This window comes from Bison bison, unplaced genomic scaffold (genome assembly GCF_000754665.1).
Source record: "Bison bison bison isolate TAMUID 2011002044 unplaced genomic scaffold, Bison_UMD1.0 scf7180017864471, whole genome shotgun sequence".
In the NCBI taxonomy this organism is placed as follows: domain Eukaryota; kingdom Metazoa; phylum Chordata; class Mammalia; order Artiodactyla; family Bovidae; genus Bison; species Bison bison.
The window spans coordinates 408,370-429,037 of record NW_011495032.1 but is presented as its reverse complement, the minus strand read 5'-3'; positions in this window follow the sequence as shown (position 1 = coordinate 429,037).

Here is a 20,668-nt window from a genome sequence, read left to right as displayed (position 1 = left end):
CTTCCCTGTGGCTTAGCTGGTAAAAGAATACCCCTGCAATGCAGGAGACCTGGGTTCGACCCCTGGGTTGGGAAGATCTGCTGGAGAAGGGAAAGGCTACCCACTCCAATATTCTGACCTGGGGAATTTCATGGACTATATAGTCCATGGGGTCGCAAGGAGTCGGACACAACTGAATGACTTTCACTCACTCACTCAGTCCATGTTATGTGCACGTACTGCTCTTTTCACCAATTTTCCATGTCATTCAGCATTGGGCAGCCTAAAACCAGTCTTGACATAAAAGTTTTAGGCTTCAAGTATCTAGACCATTTCTTCTTCCTAGTCCTAAGGATCATGCAATCCTTCTATCATGAGCTTAAACATAACTTCTGAATCTTTCTGTCATCAGATTCAGGCTGTCACTTTCAAATAGTTAGAATTGACATATAAGTTGAAATAGGCCTGCAGGAATTTTATATTTCATTGTGAACATAGAGAGGGAGCCACACTTAGAGAAGTAACCCAGTGGGAAAGATACCAGAAATACAGGCTGAACCCCTGAGACAGGGGAAGAAATCTGGGGTGAAAATTGTGTAGCAATTATTCGTAATTTATATTTACATTTCCAGAAAGTAGAAACCAAGTGTCACTAACTGTGGAGAGTTTGAGATTTACCAGTCTGAGATTTACAGATTAACTTGCTAGTTTCATAGATGCTCAAAGATCAGAGATTCCTAGATCAGAGGCAAAGGACTCTGCTACTGACAGCACAGGAAGCAGCATGAGTTTCATGTTTTCACCGGTTGCTTTTGACCCTCAGTTCCATAGGGAGGATGAGTGGGGGTCATGCAGAGCTGGGCTGGGGGATGCTGCACATATAGTAGGTTTGTGCTATAGCCGAGGAGCCCTGAGATTAGAAAACACTCAATCTTTGATGGAGGTTGCAAGCAGCCCCATCCAACATTTTCCCTAAGGAAGGCATTATCATTATAATAATGTCCTCAGGCCTGAAAGAAGATAATACCTCTGTCTTCCAAGAACGTGTGCTACATAAACATTCTTAGAAACAGTCAAAAGAGGTACAAAATCCCATGGCAAATTACTGCCAGCTCAAGGAAAATGGGGATAGCAGAAAGGAACCCAGAATATAGCCGGGATAAGTCTAGGATACAAAAATAATTAATCACAGTAAATAAAGTTAGCAGCCCACATTACAATCACAGCTTTCCAAGACAGGTGACTAAGGAATTGGGTCCTCAGTTAGAGAAACACTGTGTGAATTTAGAATTTAACAAGAATTTCCAATGCCAATATTAATCTAATGTCTACACCCTACAACCAGACTCATGAGTCTCTGAGGATAAGACCAAAGTTAAGGCATTACAGAAGCTGCCACATTTTTATCTGCTGCACAGAAATTCAGTGGATTTGCTTCCCAAATATACTTCCACTTTCCTTTTCATTATAGGTTTAATTATAGGTATATAACCCACTAAGCATACAGCCAAAGGATATCATTACTATCTGATGCCTTACAACTCCAATTAAATTAGTCGCTTTAAGAATATTGAAGCCGTTAGGGAAATACCTTGACACTAAGTGGCTCTGCATTTTCAGCAGTCTTGGTTAGTTTGGTTTCACACAGAGAACAGCTGGAGAGGTAAGCATACAAAGATGTGCCGATTGCAAGTTAAGGAGCCTGAAGAAAATCTAAATTAAACATATTTGATTTTTGCTCATGCCAAGGGATCACCAGTGGGAAATGGACCCCCGGAGACAGAGAAAGTGATAGCAAGAGGAGAGTATAAAGATAGACACCTCCCATAAGTTTCCCATGAACTTTCTTCTTATTCACAGCAACCCTTGCTGATTTGGAAATGTGTTCATCTTGCTTCCTTCGGGATGCTATTAAATATACTGTGAGGCAATGATCACAGCTAATTGAAAGATGATGTCATGCCAATACAAGTGAACTGCACTTGGAATCCAGTATGTGAATCACAGCTAACTGTGTATGAGGACTTAGGCAAGGGCCTCTTCTGCTTTGAATCTCAGCTTCTTCTTTCATAAAATGAGGAGGCATCCACTAGGTTTATACTGCTTACAATATCTTTCCGGGAACTGGTACAATTCCAGGGACAAGCTTTAAGGATAACTTGATGGAAGGTAGGGTAATAGGTTGAAAGAAAGACCAAGAAACCAGAACTTACTTTTCTCTTCAACCAGCCAGGATGGCATCATTTTATATATTTATCTGTAAGATTCAATTTTAGGTAAGGGTCCTTTGCCAAAATGAATTTAATAAACCAAAATGAATTTAATAAACCTCAGAATAAAAATCTCTATAGTCCCTTCTACCACTAATAGTCTATTATATTTTCATAAATTTCTTCTAGTGAAAAACCAATAATCACACATACACAAACACACATACATACACACACACACACACAAGTGGGGGCTATAAGTCTTCAGAGAGTCAGAATTTAATTTCATATAATGAAGGAAAATTCCCTTGGGGTCCTAAATAGACTTATTCAAAGACTCAGACATAGATTCCTAAAAGGGAGTCTATCCAAAGCATGCTGGGAAATGACATGTACTTAGTTGCTCAGTCGTGTCTGACTCTTTGGGACCCCCCATGGATTGCACCCCTTCAGGCTACTCTGTTCATGGGAGTTCCCCAGGCAAGAATACTGGAGTGGGTTGTCATTCTCTTCTCCAGTGGATCTTCCCAACCCAGAGATGGAACCCAGATCTTCCGCATGGCAGGCAGATTCTTTACTGTCTGAGCCACCAGGGGAAATAACATATTTAATGCTTAAGTAGAAATGAATAGTTTTTAGTGCCATATCTTGTTCATTTGGGGCTTCCCCCATGGCTCAGTGGTAAAGCCTCAATGCACAAGACACAGGTTTGATCCCTGGGTCAGGAAGATCCCCTAGAGTAGGAAATTCTACTCTACTTTCCCAGGCAAGAGTACTGGTACTCCAGTACTCTTGCCTGGGAAATCCCTTAGACAGAGACACCTAGCAGGCTACAGTTTTCAGGGTTGCAAAGATTTGGACATGATCAAGCTAGAAGGCGATGGCACCCCACTCCAGTACTCTTGCCTGGAAAATCCCATGGGCCAAGGAGCCTGGTGGGCTGCAGTCCATGGGGTTGCTAAGAGTCGGACATGACTGAGCGACTTCACTTTCACTTTTCACTTTCATGCACTGGAGAAGGAAATGGCAACCCACTCCAGTGTTCTTGCCTGAAGAATCCCAGGGATGGGGGAGCCTGGATGGCTGCCGTCTATGGGGTCGCACAGAGTCAGACATGACCTGAAGTGACTTAGCAGCAGCTTAGCAGCAAGCTACTGAGCACTTTTCCCTTATCGCTTTTAGGAGGGAACTGAGGGACAGATAATATAGAGATAGAGTCATGTCTAGGGAAGAATCCTTCAGATTGAGTTGTTCTTGGGGGGCTCTTCTGAACTACAAATGTAGGGAGATGGTTAACCAAGACAGAGAAGAGAAAGCAGCTACAAAAATGCCCCAAGACTCAATCCTGCACTGTCTGCCTTCAGTCACTTCACCACTAAGGTAAACAGGTGAAATGTCTTTCCTCATTCATATACTCCTGCCATGTTGACCTGTTTTTCTGTTCTAGATCCTCATTTTAGGTACGTTTTCTCCATTCAGTCCTTTCATTCAGTTAATCTTGTCCACATGAAAAAGGAAGGGAGGATGGGAAACACACCTGGTTTGATTGGAGGGTCCTGAGCCACGAAAGGCCACCTGGACACTCCACTGCCCACGCACGGCTCTGACGGGATGGAGAACCAGAGTTGTCCATCTTCCTTTAATTCCTTCAGCTTTTTCTGAGAAGGCCTGGCTTTTGAATTAAGAAGATACTTTGTGGGACTTCTCTGGTGATCCAGTGGCTAAGCCCCATGCTCCTAATGCAGGAGGCCTGGGTTCCACCCCTGACCAGGGAAGCAGATCCCACATGTCACAACTAAGAATTCACGTGCCACAACCAAAGATCCCACGTGCCACAATGAGGATCAAAGATCCTGTGTGATGTAACTAAGATTAGCACAGCCAAATAAATAAATTAATATTAAAAACAGAAGATACTTTGATTTGTTCCACAGATGCCTTAACAGCTGGGGATAGGGTTTTGGAAAGGGAAGAATTTCTGTGTTAGGAGCTCTGCTGGTGAACATTAGTGTGAAGATCAGTTCTAGGTCTTCCACCCAGGATCTGCCAGGAGCACCTACATAGTAGAGTGTACTATGCCGTGGACTGGTGAGGACATCAAACTCAGACACAATAACTAGTAATAATAAATATAAACGTAGAAGACAACCTGAAAATAAAACTGGAAACCTCCTAATGGGACTTTACAGAGCAATGTTGCAGTCAGAATTATGCTGCTCACCCAATCAGAGTTGTGATGTACTTTCAGTTCTCATGCTATAACCAGTGTAAAAATCACTGCTGGAGGAAACGTTCAAGAAAGAGGGCTGTGCTATTCAGTAGGTTCTTGTGAATTATCAATTGTATACATAGTAGTGTGAGTGAGTCAGAAAGAGAACGACTGGCTCTTTTGTCACTGTGCTACCATAGGTTACCGATCTTGTTGCTATTCTAAGAGTCCTTACTTCCTAGTTACCACCCTGGAGGGGCCTTTGACCTCCTTGATGATAGTCAGGAGCAAGAATGTACTCCACAATGCCAGCTGACACAGTCCTCAATCGCCAAAATCTGTCATCCACTCTCCCATAAAGCAGTGTCACCTGAACAAATGGGGTGATGTAGACGCGCACTTAGTTTATTCACCCTGGTAATATCTCTAACAGTGTAAGATAGGGCAGGCTGCTACTGTTCCTAAGGCTCTCTCAAACATGTAGGATGCTGATAAGCTTTTTAATTTATGACCCAAGGTGTAGCCTATGTGCACCAACACTTTATCTTCTGCTTAAGTCTTCTAAAGCTCCATCATAAGCCTTCCTCCAGGTGAAGTTCACCAAACAATGCATCATTCCTTCTCCGACAACTATTTCTTTCATTTGCTGAGTAGTAAGAAGATCCTCTGTTCTTGGTTGAATATTCGCCTCTGCATTCTGGCTTTTATTTTCTCTCCTTTTGACAGAGCCATATGCTTTACTCTTCTTTTTAGCATCTTGCTTATATCCTACTAACCAAAGCCACTTCTTCTAAACTCATTTGGTATATTCTTTTTTTTTCTTCTTAAATTGGAGTGTAATTGCTTTACAATACTGTGTTAATTTCTGTTGTACCACAGTGTGAATCAGCTATAAGTATATATGTATTCATTTAGTATATTCTATATTGACTTGCATTATATGCAGAATTTTTCCTAGCATACGTATGTATGTATATACCTGGTGATTTGCCAAGAGTTGTATGTGTCTTTCCAGATATCCTATTTTCCTAAAATATGAGCTCCTCTTCTCCTAATTGTTACCTCTCATAACTTGGAATCTCAAGTCCCTTGAAGTAGAACCAGTGATTAATTTGTTGTCAATCAAATCTAAGTCAGTGAATCAGTGTTTCCTCCATCTTATCAAAGTGTCTGGGTACAGGGCACTGAAATCAATAGCTCCTAAAAACCGCGTAACTTTAATGTGAAGCCAGGTTTATGCTTTCAGCCTCTGAAAAGACACGTAGATGTGACTGAGAGAACACTTGGCTCAAAAAATTGCCTGCCTTCTTCATTTATTCAGTCAATATTTATCAGCAACAATTATTTGATAAGCAACTTCAATTAGATGTACTGCCTAATGTGCAGCCACAGTGGTAGCTCTGAAGGTCATGGACATGCTACTCATTTTATCATTTCAGATCTTCCTGACTGAGTAGATAGAAAACAGGGCAGTCATTTTATTTGCTGTCTTTTTGATCCTGTAACTATAAGCTTGCGTGCTTGTGCTCAGCCACTTTGTCATGCCCAACTCTTTGCGACCCTATGGACTATAGCCCACCAGGTTCCTCTGTCCATGGTATTTTCCAAGCAAGAATACTGGAGTGGCTTGCCATTTCCTACTCCAGAGTGTCTTCCTAATCCAGGGATTCAACCAGTGTCTCCTTTATCTCTTGCATTGGCAGGCGCATTCTTTTCCACTGTGCCACATTGTGAACGTACAAAGCTCCCTTTCAGCCTATTATTTTCTGTTAGTGAAATCCAGTCATTACCAATGCAAATTAAGGCCCTAACATATGTTGGGGAAAAAAATTATTTGGTAAAGTAGTAAAAATAAGAGACAGACCCTCTCTTACCAAATTATGAGATTCAAAAAATATAGTTAAGTGTGATAAATGATGTGAAGGAATTTAGGATACTCCACCCATCTCATTGGTGGTTTTGCATGTGCCAGAGTACCTTCTTCTTTCCATCAAAGCGAATCATTCCAGTGTAATCTGAGTTAAAAACCTTCTTAAAAATTCAAAGCCTTGGGTTTTAACCAAGATTACAGTGATTGTTCCTGCTGCACGGCTTTTAGGAGCTACTGATCTCAGAGCCCTGTACCGAGAGACTTTGATATGATCAAGGAAACACTGATTTGCTGACCTAGACCAATTGGCAAAAAATTAATCACTGGTTCTACTTCAAGGGACTTGAGATTCCAAGTTATGAGAGGTAACAATTAGGAGAAGAGGTGCTGTTTATAGTGAAATAGGATATTTGGAGGATACAACTGTTGGCAAATTGCCAGCTATATACATACATATGTATGCTGGGAAAAATTCTGTATAGAATGTAAGTTGATATAGAATATACTAAATGAATACATATATACTTGTAGCTGATTCACACTGTTATACAACAGAAATTAACACAGTATTGTAAAGCAATTATACTCCAATTTAAGAAGAAAAAAAAAAGAATATACCAAATGAGTTTAGAAGAAGTGGCTTTGGTTAGTAAGATATAAGCAAGATGCTAAAAAGATGAGTAAAGCATATGGCTCTGTCAAAAGAGAAAAAATAAAAGCCAGAATGCAGAGGCAATTCAACCAAGAACAGAGGATCTTCTTACTACTCAGCAAATGAAAGAAATAGTTGTCGGAGAAGGAATGATGCATTGTTTGGTGAACTTCACCTGGAGGAAGGCTTATGGTACAGCTTTAGAAGACTTAAGTAAAAGATAAAGTGTTGGTGCACATAGGCTACACCTTGGGTCATAAATTAAAAAGCTTATCAGCATCCTACATGTTTGAGAGAGCCTTAGGAACAGTAGCAGCCTGCCCTATCTTACACTGTCAGAGATATTACCAGGGTGAATAAACTAAGTGCGCGTCTACATCACCCCATTTGTTCAGGTGACACTGCTTTATGGGAGAGTGGATGACAGATTTTTACAATTGAGGACTGTGTCAGCTGGCATTGTGGAGTACATTCTTGCTCCTGACTATCATCAAGGAGATCAAAGGCCCCTCCAGGGTGGTAACTAGGAAGTAAGGACTCTTAGAATAGCAACAGGATTGGTACCCTATGGTAGCACCATGAAGAAAACGTGGGTCTTTCTCTTTCTTACTTACACTACTATGTATACAATAGATAACTAATGAGAACCTACTGTTTAGCACGGGGAGTTGGTGGGGGGGAGAAAGTGCAATCTGTTTGTAGGACGTATATTAAGTTAACCTTAATACAGCAGCTGCAGAGAAACACGTATATGATGTACCTAGATTAGTCAAATTCATAGTCAGAAAGTACCCTGGTAGATATCAGGGGCCAGGGTAGGGTGGGAACAAGGAATGGGGGCTTCGTGTTTAATGGGATGGAGTTTCAGTCTAGGAAGGTGAAAAATTTAGGAGATGACTGATAGTTTTCACAACAATGTGAAAGTACTTAGTACCACTCAAATGTACAGTTAAATATGGTTAAAATAGTATGTTTTTTACCACACACAAAAACATTACAAAAAAGAAAGAATGGATCTCTCCTTCCATGAGTTTCATGTGTTTTAGAACCAACCCAATGTTTTGAAATAAGAATGGAGTTAGATGAAGTTTTGGGTTTCCTATTATATGGTGTCTTCACAGACTCCTCATTGCTTTTGCAGGAAGAAGTACTGGTGATTCAGATGGTAAAGAATCTTCCTGCAATGCAGGAGACCCAGGTTCTATTTCTGGGTCAGAAAGATACCCTGGAGAAGGGAATGGCAACCCACTACAGTATTCTTGCCTGGAGAATTCCATGGACAGAGGCAGGCTGTATAGTCCATAGGGTCACAAAGAGTTGGACATGATGAGTAACAACACTTTAGAAGTCTTGTGGTTCCTACTCTAGCTTGTCTTCACAGACTCATTGCTTTTGCAGGAAGAAGTATAAAATCCCATGTAAGGCCCTCAGTGACCAGTTTGCCTCCTGACTGCACTGAAAGTAAGATAAATCAAGAGGGATATGAAAACATGATTAGCTCATTGTGATTATATCCACAGGTGATCCAAGCAAAATACTTACTTGGACTCCAGAGATTTGGGTTCTGTTTCCAGCTTCATGCTCACAAATGTTGGTATCTACAACAAAGCAGTGATGGTTTCAATCTGTGTTAAGTATTAATAGTTGATTGATTGGGAAACACACTGGAAGAGAGAAAGTGCTTTTTTCCTAGGCTAGGTGGATTCCTGAAGGTAAGGCTTTTTACTTCCTCACTGTGTGGCCCTGGTGTGTTCCTGCTGCTCTCATGACAATCATTTATTTGACTGTGGTTTCCATAGCTTCTGACATGCCTACAGCCAAAGGGCACATGCAGTATCTTACTCACCTGCCTGCACAGTGCATGCTGGGAGTGGTTTGGTACCTGGTAGCTGCTTAGTGATGTAAAAAAGACATGCTTGCAAATATTTTATACTTATTTTGTCTTTTAGCTACTGGCTTAGCTACTGGCTTAATTTGGTTTTGTTTAATTCAACTCATGGAAAGTGTTGCAGTCTCAATAAAAACATTTGGGCTTTGAAGTCAATCCATCTGGATCTCAATTTCAGTTCCTTCAAAATCTTTAATCGAGGAATTAGGAAAATCACTCAACTTTTTTGATCCTGAGTTTCCTCTCTTATAAAATGGGGATGATACTACCTAAACTGGCTTCCTGTCACAACTGCTTAATGATAAAATTGGTCTGGAAGGTTAAGGAGTTCAGTAAACTAAGAGATCTCTGAGAGCATTTTTATAATTTCCATTTATAGATATAATTATTTGATAGACATCCAAATATTGCCTTCATTCAATAAGATAGTTAGACTCTCAACTACAAAAATGTTTTGGTTCTGGCTGCACTGCCATGTCTGATGTCACAGCAAGCAAAGGCTTAATATTAGCCTGAACCAAAAAAGTAACCCCTTTTTGTGATAATTAAGAGAAAAATACTTTTTTAAAAAATGCATTAAGGTTTTTTAAGTGAAAAAAGGATCTGTTTAGTTATTTTTAAACTAAAAAATGACATCTACTTTATTTCTACACCTGGTGATTGATAAGGTCGGTTTTGTACTTTCGAGCCACTACAAATTAATGATGACCTAGAAGTGGTACCAAAAAAGACAAAATGTAATTTTATACATTTTAATATTTATTTTTTATCCATTCCTTTTTTAATCATTTGCTTCATTGAACATTTACATGGTTAATTTCACTGAATTATTCTGTTTTAAATTGTTAGCTTTTATTGGGACTTTATACATTTCTTTATTGGCAAATACTAGTTGGTTTAAAATAGACTTTAGCTGTGGTGAGAAATCCTTATCAAACAGTTAAATGTCATTGACTTCATGTTAAAAAGCAAGACCTTGAGACCATTTAAAAATTTAGGATAATATTTTTAAAAATAATTTTAAGTGGCGCCCACTTTGGAAGCCTCTACCAGATCATTTCATCTGCTATTACGCTAACTGTGGATCATTTGGAGGTAGCCTCTGTGCACAGGACCATTTGTGATTTTTCTCCTGGGAAATCCCATAAGAGAAAGCTTTTCATTGTCTCACACAGCTGGGAAGGTCACTACTGGTCATGAATATGGAAAGCAGGGCCAAGAACAATGTCACTTATCAGGGAATAAAAGAAAGTTCTGCACTGAAAAGCAATTGAGAAATGAGGAAATATAATAGTTGAAAAATAGCATGATGTATAAATAAGAATGAAAATAAAATTTGGATTCAGACAGAATTACTAGGAATTAAATCTTGGAACATAACCTACCTTCTCTGAGCCACCATTTTGTTATTAAACAGAATAATAGCAACTATCTTCTAGGATTGTTGTGAGAATTAAATAAGCTGACTTATGTGAAACATAGTGGGTGCTTATGACCTGTTTAATCTCTTCTGGCTTTCACTTCAAGACAGACAGAAAATTAAAGTCGGAGAATGAAAGAGACCTGGGTAGAGGTGTGGAAAGTGCCACACTGATCCTGACAGTTGAGGATTTTGCAATGCTTGGCTCTTCTGGGGTATAATAATATTAAGAGGACTACCTCCTTCTCCATCATTCTAAGATCAAGTTGAATTGATACTTTGTCTTCTGCCTCCCTCTCTCCTGTGACACACCAAGAAGGAAGGTTAAAGTGATGAAAAGAGCTAGGGAGCTAAGGGATTTGCAAAGATAAGCTCTTTTCCTTATTCTCTGTGTGGCTGACTGGTGGAAACACCTTCAAGGCTGCAGTTACCATATATGACCATGATGCAGTGGAGAAAGAGGTCACACTGAAGGTGAAGGGACAGCGGGGACAGAGATAAAAGGTACCAGAGAATGGTGATCACGAATGAATGGTCATTAGGGGTTTAGATGAAGCTAGGCTGCTGAATTAGGACATGGGGGAACATGTCCTCTTTAGTTCTCTTCAAATGCACTATAGAAGAATCAGAGATACTGCTTCATACAATGGAGCTCATGCAGGTTATTTCTGAATCATAGGAAGTAGTTAATTAGAGGTTAAAAAATCAGATCAATGGGAAATCATTTGCCTGTTATTTTTCTAAAATCCACATATGGTCACTATGTTCTTCTGACAGAAATGACAGCAGAATCCATGTCCTATGCTATACAGTCTAGTACCACACGGTGTTTGTCCCATTTCTCTCTGCCATTTATTCTCATTCTTTCCATAATTCCTTAGAAACAGTGGAGAACAAGACTGTCCAAAATCTTTAGAAGACTGAATCATAATACCTTCAGCAATGCTTTTATACCAATGTTAACTGATTTCAGTACAAATCCATTTAGAATCTCATTTTTCCTCAAGGAAAAATATTTTGAATTTATAATTATTTTCCAAGTAGGAAAACAAGGATACAGCAATAAATTGAAAACAGAAAAAAAAATCCAATGTCTTTAGAAAAGCCCAAAGCAGAATAGAGACCTTAGACCTGAAATGTTCTTTGCTAGTTAACCAATTACTTAGTTGTTTTATGAAATAAATCTGAAATGCAGTTTCTGTGGACTGTTAAGCACTGATCTTTCCCTTGACAACTTGCTCTGATGCTTAACCAACTCCTGTACTGATTGGAGGATAGTAATGAGATAATAGATCAGATGGTCTTCTCAATGACTTTAATGTTACAAGAAGTTTGCCCGAGTACAAATTTCCTTTCACCCAGTAATCATCGCCTATGTGACAAAACCCATGAAAGTCATGATTATCAATACTGTGTGTTTGATTGCTTTTTATTTCAAGGCTAAATATTTTAAATAAAAGCTTCTTACTAGTTTAAGGATCTTGACCTACAAAAAATATTAAAATTTCACTCCTTGGCAAACACCTTTTCTAAACTAGTCAAACAAAAACAACATTCTTTAAACAATGAATAATAAAAACCACAATATATATATTAATTTGCTAATGGTTCTTTACCTATATTCATCTCTTGTCATCATTTCCAAGTACGAGGCAAAAGCAAAATTTTTACCACTGATGATCTGAACTTCTCAAATTCTTTTATTCACCTGCCCTTCCTCATGTTCCAAATTTTTGAAGTGAGGTCATCTTTTTGGACAGTTATTGACCCAAATCTTATATCAAAAGTCAACAAAGGTGGCATGTTGTATATATTTGGAGCTATGAATATAAAAGTTTTTGGTCTTCTGCTGAAGCTCACGTTAATCCCACAGTTCTCAAGGAACATGGAAGGTAATTTGTATTTCTAATTTATGTCTAGGAAATATGTAGTTCTGGGCTTCCCAAGTGCCTCAGTGGTAAAAAAAAATCTGTCTGCCATTTCAGGAGATGCAGGAGATGTGGGGTCAATCCCTGGGTCGGGAAGATCGTCTGGAGGAGGAACCAGCAAGCCACTCCAGTATTTTTGCCTGGGAAATCCCATGGGCAAAGAAGCCTGGCAGGATACAAAAAATCCGTAGGTCTCAAAGAGTCAGACAGGACTAAGCAGAAGCGCAAATATGTAGTTTTAATAGTCTTTTGAAAATAAGAAAAGACTGAGATTCGGGTTTTAATGGCTGAAGAACACTTCGTTTCTACCTTAAATGAATGAGTCAGTCCTCAACAAGACAGCAGGATTACTTGATATGTTTTCATTGCAACCCCCAACTGTACTGTCCTGGCCTGGGTACCTGGAATACTGGAACTGGCAATAATTGTCAGTAGCAATGTCCTTTTAAAGATAGCTCTTTGAAACAGAGTCGATGACACCTGTGTTAAGTTTTAAAGCATATAGCCTGAGGTCCACCACTTCCAGAGAGCTGAGACTAGTACACTCAATCACTCAATTCAGCTTCATCTGAATATCTACTCATAAGAGCATTCACTTGTTCTAAAAAAAAAAAAAAAAGTTGTCATCTATTGCAGTTTACCCACCCACTCCAATAATCTGGAAAAGTATTTTATTTAGATGTTCTCTGTTGTATTTATTCATTTGGTGGCAGTTGAAGTGTGGAGGTTTGAGTGGAGAGGAGGAAAAGGTCCTGAAACAGGAAAGGACTGATGTTCCTAGATGCCCAGAGAACTCTTGGTGGAGATGTCATCACATCTGTGGGCCCAACTTCACTGTAAATGTTATCTCTGCCCTGATTCTAAGGGGATCCAGACATACTATAGTGTTCTTAGAGCACTGTCCACAGACCCCTGGGATGTCTGATATCCTTTCTGATGGTTCTCAAGCTCAAAACTGGTTCCATAGTAATTTGAAGACATTATTTAGCTTTCTCATTGTGTTAAAATATGTATTAATGATGTAAAATAAATTCTGGGTAAAGAAAAAAACTACTGGTGTCTTAGTTTGAGTCAAGATATGGCACCAGACTGCACTGGTAATTGTGTTTTTCAAAGCCACTCACTTGCAGGGAAATTTTCTAATTGTATTTAAGAATATCTGTGTATTTGAACGGAGAAGGCAATGGCACCCCATTCCAGTACTCTTGCCTAGAAAATCCCATGGACGGAGGAGCCTGGTAGGCTGCAGTCCATGGGGTCGCTAGAGTCGGACACGACTGAGCAACTTCAGTTTCACTTTTCACTTTCATGCATTGGAGAAGGAAATGGCAACCCACTCCAATGTTCTTGCCTGGAGAATTCCAGGGACGGGAAGCCTGGTGGGCTGCTGTCTATGGGGTCACACAGAGTCGGACACGACTGAAGTGACCTAGCAGCAGCAGCAGCAGTGTATTTGAAACTGTAATAATTGTCCATTTTATTGACAACCTTTGGTTACACATCTGTTTATTGTCTTCTGTGAAGTTTATAGAAAACAAGTCTACTACATACTGAAGCATATGTGGTTATTTCAAAGAAAAGAAGTTATGCAATTTTTTGAGTTGCAAGACTAACTGGCTCCTTTTATCTCATTTAACATGATTCTCACTTGAAAGAATTATTGAAAACATAATTGTTAGACTAGGGTACTTAGTAGAGCTAGTGAATCTGTTATTTCAAAGAAAACAACCGACAGCTTTTAAGGAAAAATTCAAATTCTGGAAAAAATGTATCTGCCATCCAGACAGTAATAGCATCCCAGTACTTTTATAAAGACTTTCCTGATGAGAACAGTGTGATATTTAACAAATGCAATTTTCTTCCATTTTATAATTAAAATCTGTCAGCCTCTGGAAGATCCACATAACTCAGTAAATCAGTATTTTTTAAATGACCAAATGCATGATCATTTACAAGATCATACATGAATAAAGACCATGTTTAGAATGTAACTGAGTGTGAAAAGTTCCTTGAAATGATTTCAGCTACCACCCTCCAACTGTTGTTTTTTGTGTTGTTGTTGTTTGTTTGTTTATTAATAAAGCATCACTTGTAGAGTTGGGATATTGCATCAAAGAAAAATATCCACAAATTATCTGTAAAGGTTACTAAAATACCCTTCACTTTCCAACTACATATATGAATAATGCTGTATGTTTTTCATATATTTCAACCAAGACAAACAATCATAACATGTTTAATGCAGAGAAAGAATGTAGAAACTGAATTTCTTCTATGAAGCTAGACTTTAGATAGGTTTGGAAAAAGTATACTAATGCCCCCTTTTTTAAGAATGTTTTGAGAAATATGTTTTATAGACATATATGAACTTATTGTAAATGAATTAATGAATTTTTTTTGTTTTCCAATTTCAATTCTTCATTTCCAGTGATAAATGTAACAGGCATAAACCTACATCAGTGAAAGCCATTTGAAGTCCTGGATAAGTTGTAAGAGTGCAAAGAGTCTTTAAATCAAAAAGTTTGAAATTTGCTGCTTTAACATAAGTCAGTGTGCTCATCTTTACCATTATAAAGTTCAACAATCCAACAAATTCTCTAAGGCAGGGGACAAGGCATTTACTAGTGTCAGGAAAAAAAAAATATATTGAATGACCTTTGTCTTTAGAAAAGCAATCACTAACAATTTTCCTCACATAGCTTCATATAAATTATGCCAGTAAACCCAGTAAGCTACGTCTCATTCTGTAAAACAATGATTTCCATCAAGATAAAGCAGTCATGATTTTTATTCATGTAATATTTCTGATAACAATATCCAATTAACACATTCATTTTATGTCCATGGCATTAATTTTATGTTAAAAGAAATCCAATAGTGCTCAATTACATTTGCCTCCAAATTAAATTAGCATTACATGAATTTAATGGGTATCTTAATTAGACTATGCTAGTAAGAGGATTTTATACAAATTAAATTCTACCTCTGCATGGTTCAAACTTCTTTGTGTTAAACACAGGATGAAAATTCTTTTTTTTTTTTATTTTATTTTTAAACTATACAATATTGTATTGGTTCTGCCATATATTGAAATGAATCCGCCACAGGCATACATGTGTTCCCCATCCTGAACCGTCCTCCCTCCTCCCTCCCCATACCATCCCTCTGGGTCGTCCCAGTGCACCAGCCCCAAGCATCCAGTATCGTGCTTTGAATCTGGACTGGCGACTTGTTTCATATATGATATTATACATATTTCAATGCTATTCTCCCAAATCATCCCACCCTGTCCCTTTCCCACAGAGTCCAAAAGACTGTTCTATACATCAGTGTCTCTTTTGCTGTCTCGTATACAGGGTTATCATACCATTTTTCTAAATTCCATATATATGAGTTAGTATACTGTATTGGTGTTTTTCTTTCTGGCTTACTTCACTCTGTATAATAGGCTCCAGTTTCATCCACCTCATTAGAACTGATTCAAATGTATTCTTTTTAATGGCTGAGTAATACTCCATTGTGTATATATACCACAGCTTTCATATCCATTCATCTGCTGATGGACATCTAGGTTGCTTCCATGTCCTGGCTATTATAAACAATGCTGCGATAAAACATAAGAAGCATAAAAATATTTCATATTGCAAACAGAGAAGGAAAACAAAGAGGAAATTAATAAAAAATGTAAATAAGACTTCAGCCAGAAATTACTTACTGTTTCTATGTATCTTATAATGGTAGTAGAATTTTCTTTTCCACTAAAATATTAAAATCTTTATATTGTAAAAGGGAGCAATGTCAGCACAATCCTCTGAGATTCTTTTAACTACCAATTTTTGAGGCTTGCTTTTTTTTTTTTTTTTTGAGCCAAATAATCCAACTGCACCAATCGTTAGGAAATTTTAATTTTATTAAATAGAATTGTCATGTAATCAGAGCATAATATACTTCATGAACTCTACAGCAAAATTGGCCAGTGTTCTTCTGTATGGCTTACTGTGGTTCACTATTTACAACATTCAGTGAATACTACTTGTCTGGCAATTTGCTGATTATTTTGTATAAATTATCTCTAAACTTTGTTACATTTCTGAAAAGTAAGCATTATTGTCCCTGATTCATAACTGGTAAAAATGAAGCTCAGAGACATTAAGGAACTTGTTTAAAGTCACACAGATAGTAATAGAACCCAAAAAATTTTTCAAGTGTTTTTTCCAGAACATTACCTCACTAGGGCCTCTGCTAACTAGCTGAGTGCTCTATCTCTGTGGGCAGAATACCTCAGTTTGATTCATGGCTCCATGACTCTATGCCTAATATATTTAGACAAATAAATCATCTGCCACAGTAACCAATCCATGATGGGTTAATAGGGATGAACAAATAAGAAAGTAAAGAAAACGGGTAAAGGCAGCGGAGTGAGAAGGACAGATTAGCGTGTGCTTCCTCAGAATATAGTTTTTATTGCTTTAACATTAAATCATATAAAGGTTTAGGATATTTGAAAAATCATATAAAAAGTAGCAGATGCTAAAATTCAACACAAGTATTAATAAAAAAGAATTTAGTTGATAATAAAGCCACGTAGATTGAAGAATTGCTTCAAGTAGCTGTTGAACACAGTATTACTTCTGTATTTTCTTAGTGGGGTATTTTCTTAAGTCTATTTGCAAAGTATATGTAACAAGTAGAAGTTGTATCTAAATTTCATTCATTAAGTTTAAGTTAAGTTTAATACTTAAACTTAATTATTAAGTTTAATAATATGCATTATTAATAATATGCACTGCTAAGTCACTTCAGTGGTGTCCGACTCTGTGAGACCCCAGAGACTAGCCCACCTGGCTCCACCGTCCCCGGGACTTTCCAGGCAAGAACACTGGAGTGGGTTGCCATTTCCTTCTCCAATAATATGCACACATACACACAATTTGTTGTTGTTGCTTAGTTGCTAAGTAGTGTCCAACTCTTTTGTGACCCCATGGGCTGAAGCTCACGAGGCTCTCCTGTCCATAGGATTTCCCAGGCAAGAATACTGGAGTGGGTAGCCATTCCTGTCTCCAGGAGATATTCCTGACCCAGGGATCAAAACTGCGTCTCTGGCTTTGGCAGGTAGATTCTTTACCACTGAACCACCAGGGAAGCAACTCCCCCCCTCCCCACACACACACATACACAATTAGGATAAAGTAAATTATAACCCATTAATATAAAATAAAAACCCACAAAAAAGAGTTAATATTTTCAGCATAAAAAAAAGAAATGAATATAAAATAAGTTAAAAAATAAAATTTATACAGTTGAATTTGTAGTGGAAATATCAGTGCAAAGTACTTAGCTTCCTTTTCAATATCACTTTTGTCTCTGTCTCTGAAAGGAGCCAGAAGCAATGATATCTGAATAGCAACAAGCACACACAGCACTTACATTTTGCTTTCTAATTACCATCTCCCACAGAAAAGAACCAGAGCTATTTAGAGAAATGACTGATTCAGGTCTGAGGCTTGGGAAATATTAAGATACCCTGGTAGGTTTCAAGGATGGCTCAGTGGTAAAGAATCTGCCTGCCAACGCAGGAGACACAGGTTCAATCCCTGGGTCGGGAAGATGCTCTGGAGAAGGAAATGGAAGCCACTCTAGTATTCTTGCCTGGGAAATTCCATGAACAGAGGGGCCTGTCAGGCTACAGTCCATGGGGTCACAAAGTGTCAGACACGACTGAGCACAGCACACAGCACAACACAAGGCACCCTGTCACAGGGAAGTGATCAAGCATCAATAAGAATTATGTCAGAAACGGACAATGAGTCATTTCAGCTTGAAAGAGCATCCACTGTCAAGTTTGCAATAAATGTAACAGCAAAAAAAAAAAAAAATCACTACAGTAATAATTGGAACTGATTAATATAAATTAAAATAGCTAAGTCTGCTGCTGCTGCTCAGTCCCTTCAGTCTTGTCCGACTCTGTGTGACCCCATAGACGGCAGCCCACCAGGCTCCCCTGTCCCTGGGATTCTTCAGGCAAGAACACTGGAGTGGGTTGCCATTTCCTTCTCCAATGTGTGAAAGTGAAAAGTGAAAGTGAAGTCGCTCAGTCTTGTCCGACTCTTTGCAACCCCATGTACTGTAGCCTAGTGGGCTCCTAAATCACTAAGTCTAGTGATGCTTAAATGAAAGGAAAAGAAAGAACATTTTAAAAGTCTTTTTTAACAGAAAAAAAAAGTTAGCTATTAAGCCTAGAAGGAAAAATGTATTCGTAAAATTATAATTTTGTAAATCATAACATTCTCATTGATTACAAAATATATCACTAATAAATGCTAAAGCCATAAACTGAGAAGTAATTGGGACATAGAGGATTCATGGATTTCTTACTAATTACTAAGGGAAAGTGGAACATCACAGTGGAACAGTCACTATATTAGCCAAGTGATTAAATTCAGAATCTCTAACAGTAGGCCAATCTTTCATGGCATTATAAGAAATACTCAGTGCCAACATGAACTATTCTGAGAGAGAGAAAGGGAAAACTCAGTTCAGTTTACCTCCCGTGCAGAGAGAAAAACCAACATTTTCCTTCTTTTTCTTTTTTGAGTGCCTCCTCCACTAATCACACACACTTACTTGGCTTCCAACACTTCTGATAAAATACTGAAGCGTTTCCCACACACCAGCAAGAAATTAACTGACACTAGATGGATATTCTAAAAGTTAACTCAGTTCTAACACTCCAACTCAATGGACATGAGTTTGAGTAAACTCCGGGAGTTGGCAATGGACAGGGAGGCCTGGAGTGCTGCAGTCCATGGGGTCACAAAGAGTCGGACATGACTGAGCGATTGAACTGAACTGAACACTGTCTGCGTGGAGGTACCACAGGTTAAAGTCTCGGTCCCACCAGACAGCTCCCACCCTACTTCAGATGTCAGTTATAAGCAGTATGTCTCTGAACTTCAATCCTGTTTGGCTACAATCAAAATTTCCCATGAGCTTCCCTTGTAGCTCAGCTAGTAAAGAATCCACCTGCAATGTGGGAGACCTGGGTTCCATCCCTGGGTTGGGAAGATCCCCTGTAGAAGGGAAAGGCTACCCACTCCAGTATTCTGGCTTGGAGAATTCCATGGAGAATTCTGTATATTCCATGGGGTCGCAAAAAGTTTCCCATGACTTCCTTCTCAGGTCTGATTAATTTTCTAGAGCAGCTCACAGAACTCAGGGAAACATTTAACTTATATTTACCAACTTATTAAAGTTTATTAAAGGATACATAAAGAATACAAATAATTAGATGAAAATCCCCTGGGGGAAGAAATGGCAATCCACTCCAGTGTTCCTGCCTAGGAAATCTCATGGACAGAGGAGCCTGGCCGGCCACAGTCCACGGGGTCACAGAGTCAGACATGACTGAGTGACTGAGTGACTGAGAAACTACACAAATACAAATAATTAGATGAAGAGATACATAAGGCTTGGTCCGGGAGGATCCTGAATGCAGAAACTTCTGTTTCCATGGAGCTGGGCTGTGTCACCCTCCATACAGATGTTTTCACCCACCTGGAAGCTCTCAGAAACCCAACTACTGGAATTGTATGGGGCTCCCTCACATAGACACGATCAATTATTAATTCCTAGTCCAGCCCCTCTCCCCTCTGTGAAAAACGCAGAGTGGGGCTTCTCCATGTCAAGCTTCTCATCACGGCTTGATACCAGTCACCATCCTGGAGCTCACCCAGAGTCATCTCATTAGAACAAGATATGTTCCTAGTGATCTTATTATTCAGGAAATTAAAGGGTTCTAGGAGCTCTGTGCCAGAAACTGTGTGTGTGTGTATTATACTTTTATCTTATAGAGAGAGAGGGGGAGAAGGAAAGAAAGAGAGAGAAAGAAGAAACGGTTCAGATCAGATCAGATCAGATCAGTCGCTCAGTCGTGTCCGACTCTTTGTGACCATGAATTGCAGCACGCCAGGCCTCCCTCTCCATCACCAACTCCCAGAGTTCACTCAGACTCACATCCATTGAGTCAGTGATGCCATCCAACCATCTCATCCTCTGGTATCCCCTTCTCCTCTTGCCCCCAATCCTTCCCAGCATCAGAGTCTTTTCCAATGAGTCAACTCTTCGCATGAGGTGGCCAAAGTACTGGAGTTTCAGCTTTAGCATCAGTCCTTCCAAAGAAATCCCAGGGCTGATCTCCTTCAGAATGGACTGGTTGGATCTCCTTGCAGTCCAAGGGACTCTCAAGAGTCTTCTCCAACACCACAGTTCAAAAGCATCAGTTCTTCAGAGTTCAGCCTTCTTCGCAGTCCAACTCTCACATCCATACATGACCACAGGAAAGACCATAGCCTTGACTAGACGAACCTTTGTTGGCAAAGTAATGTCTCTGCTTTTGAATATGCTATCTAGGTTGGTCATAACTTTCCTTCCAAGGAGTAAGAGTCTTTTAATTTCATGGCTGCAGTCACCATCTGTAGTGATTTTGGAGCCCAGAAAAATAAAGTCTGACACT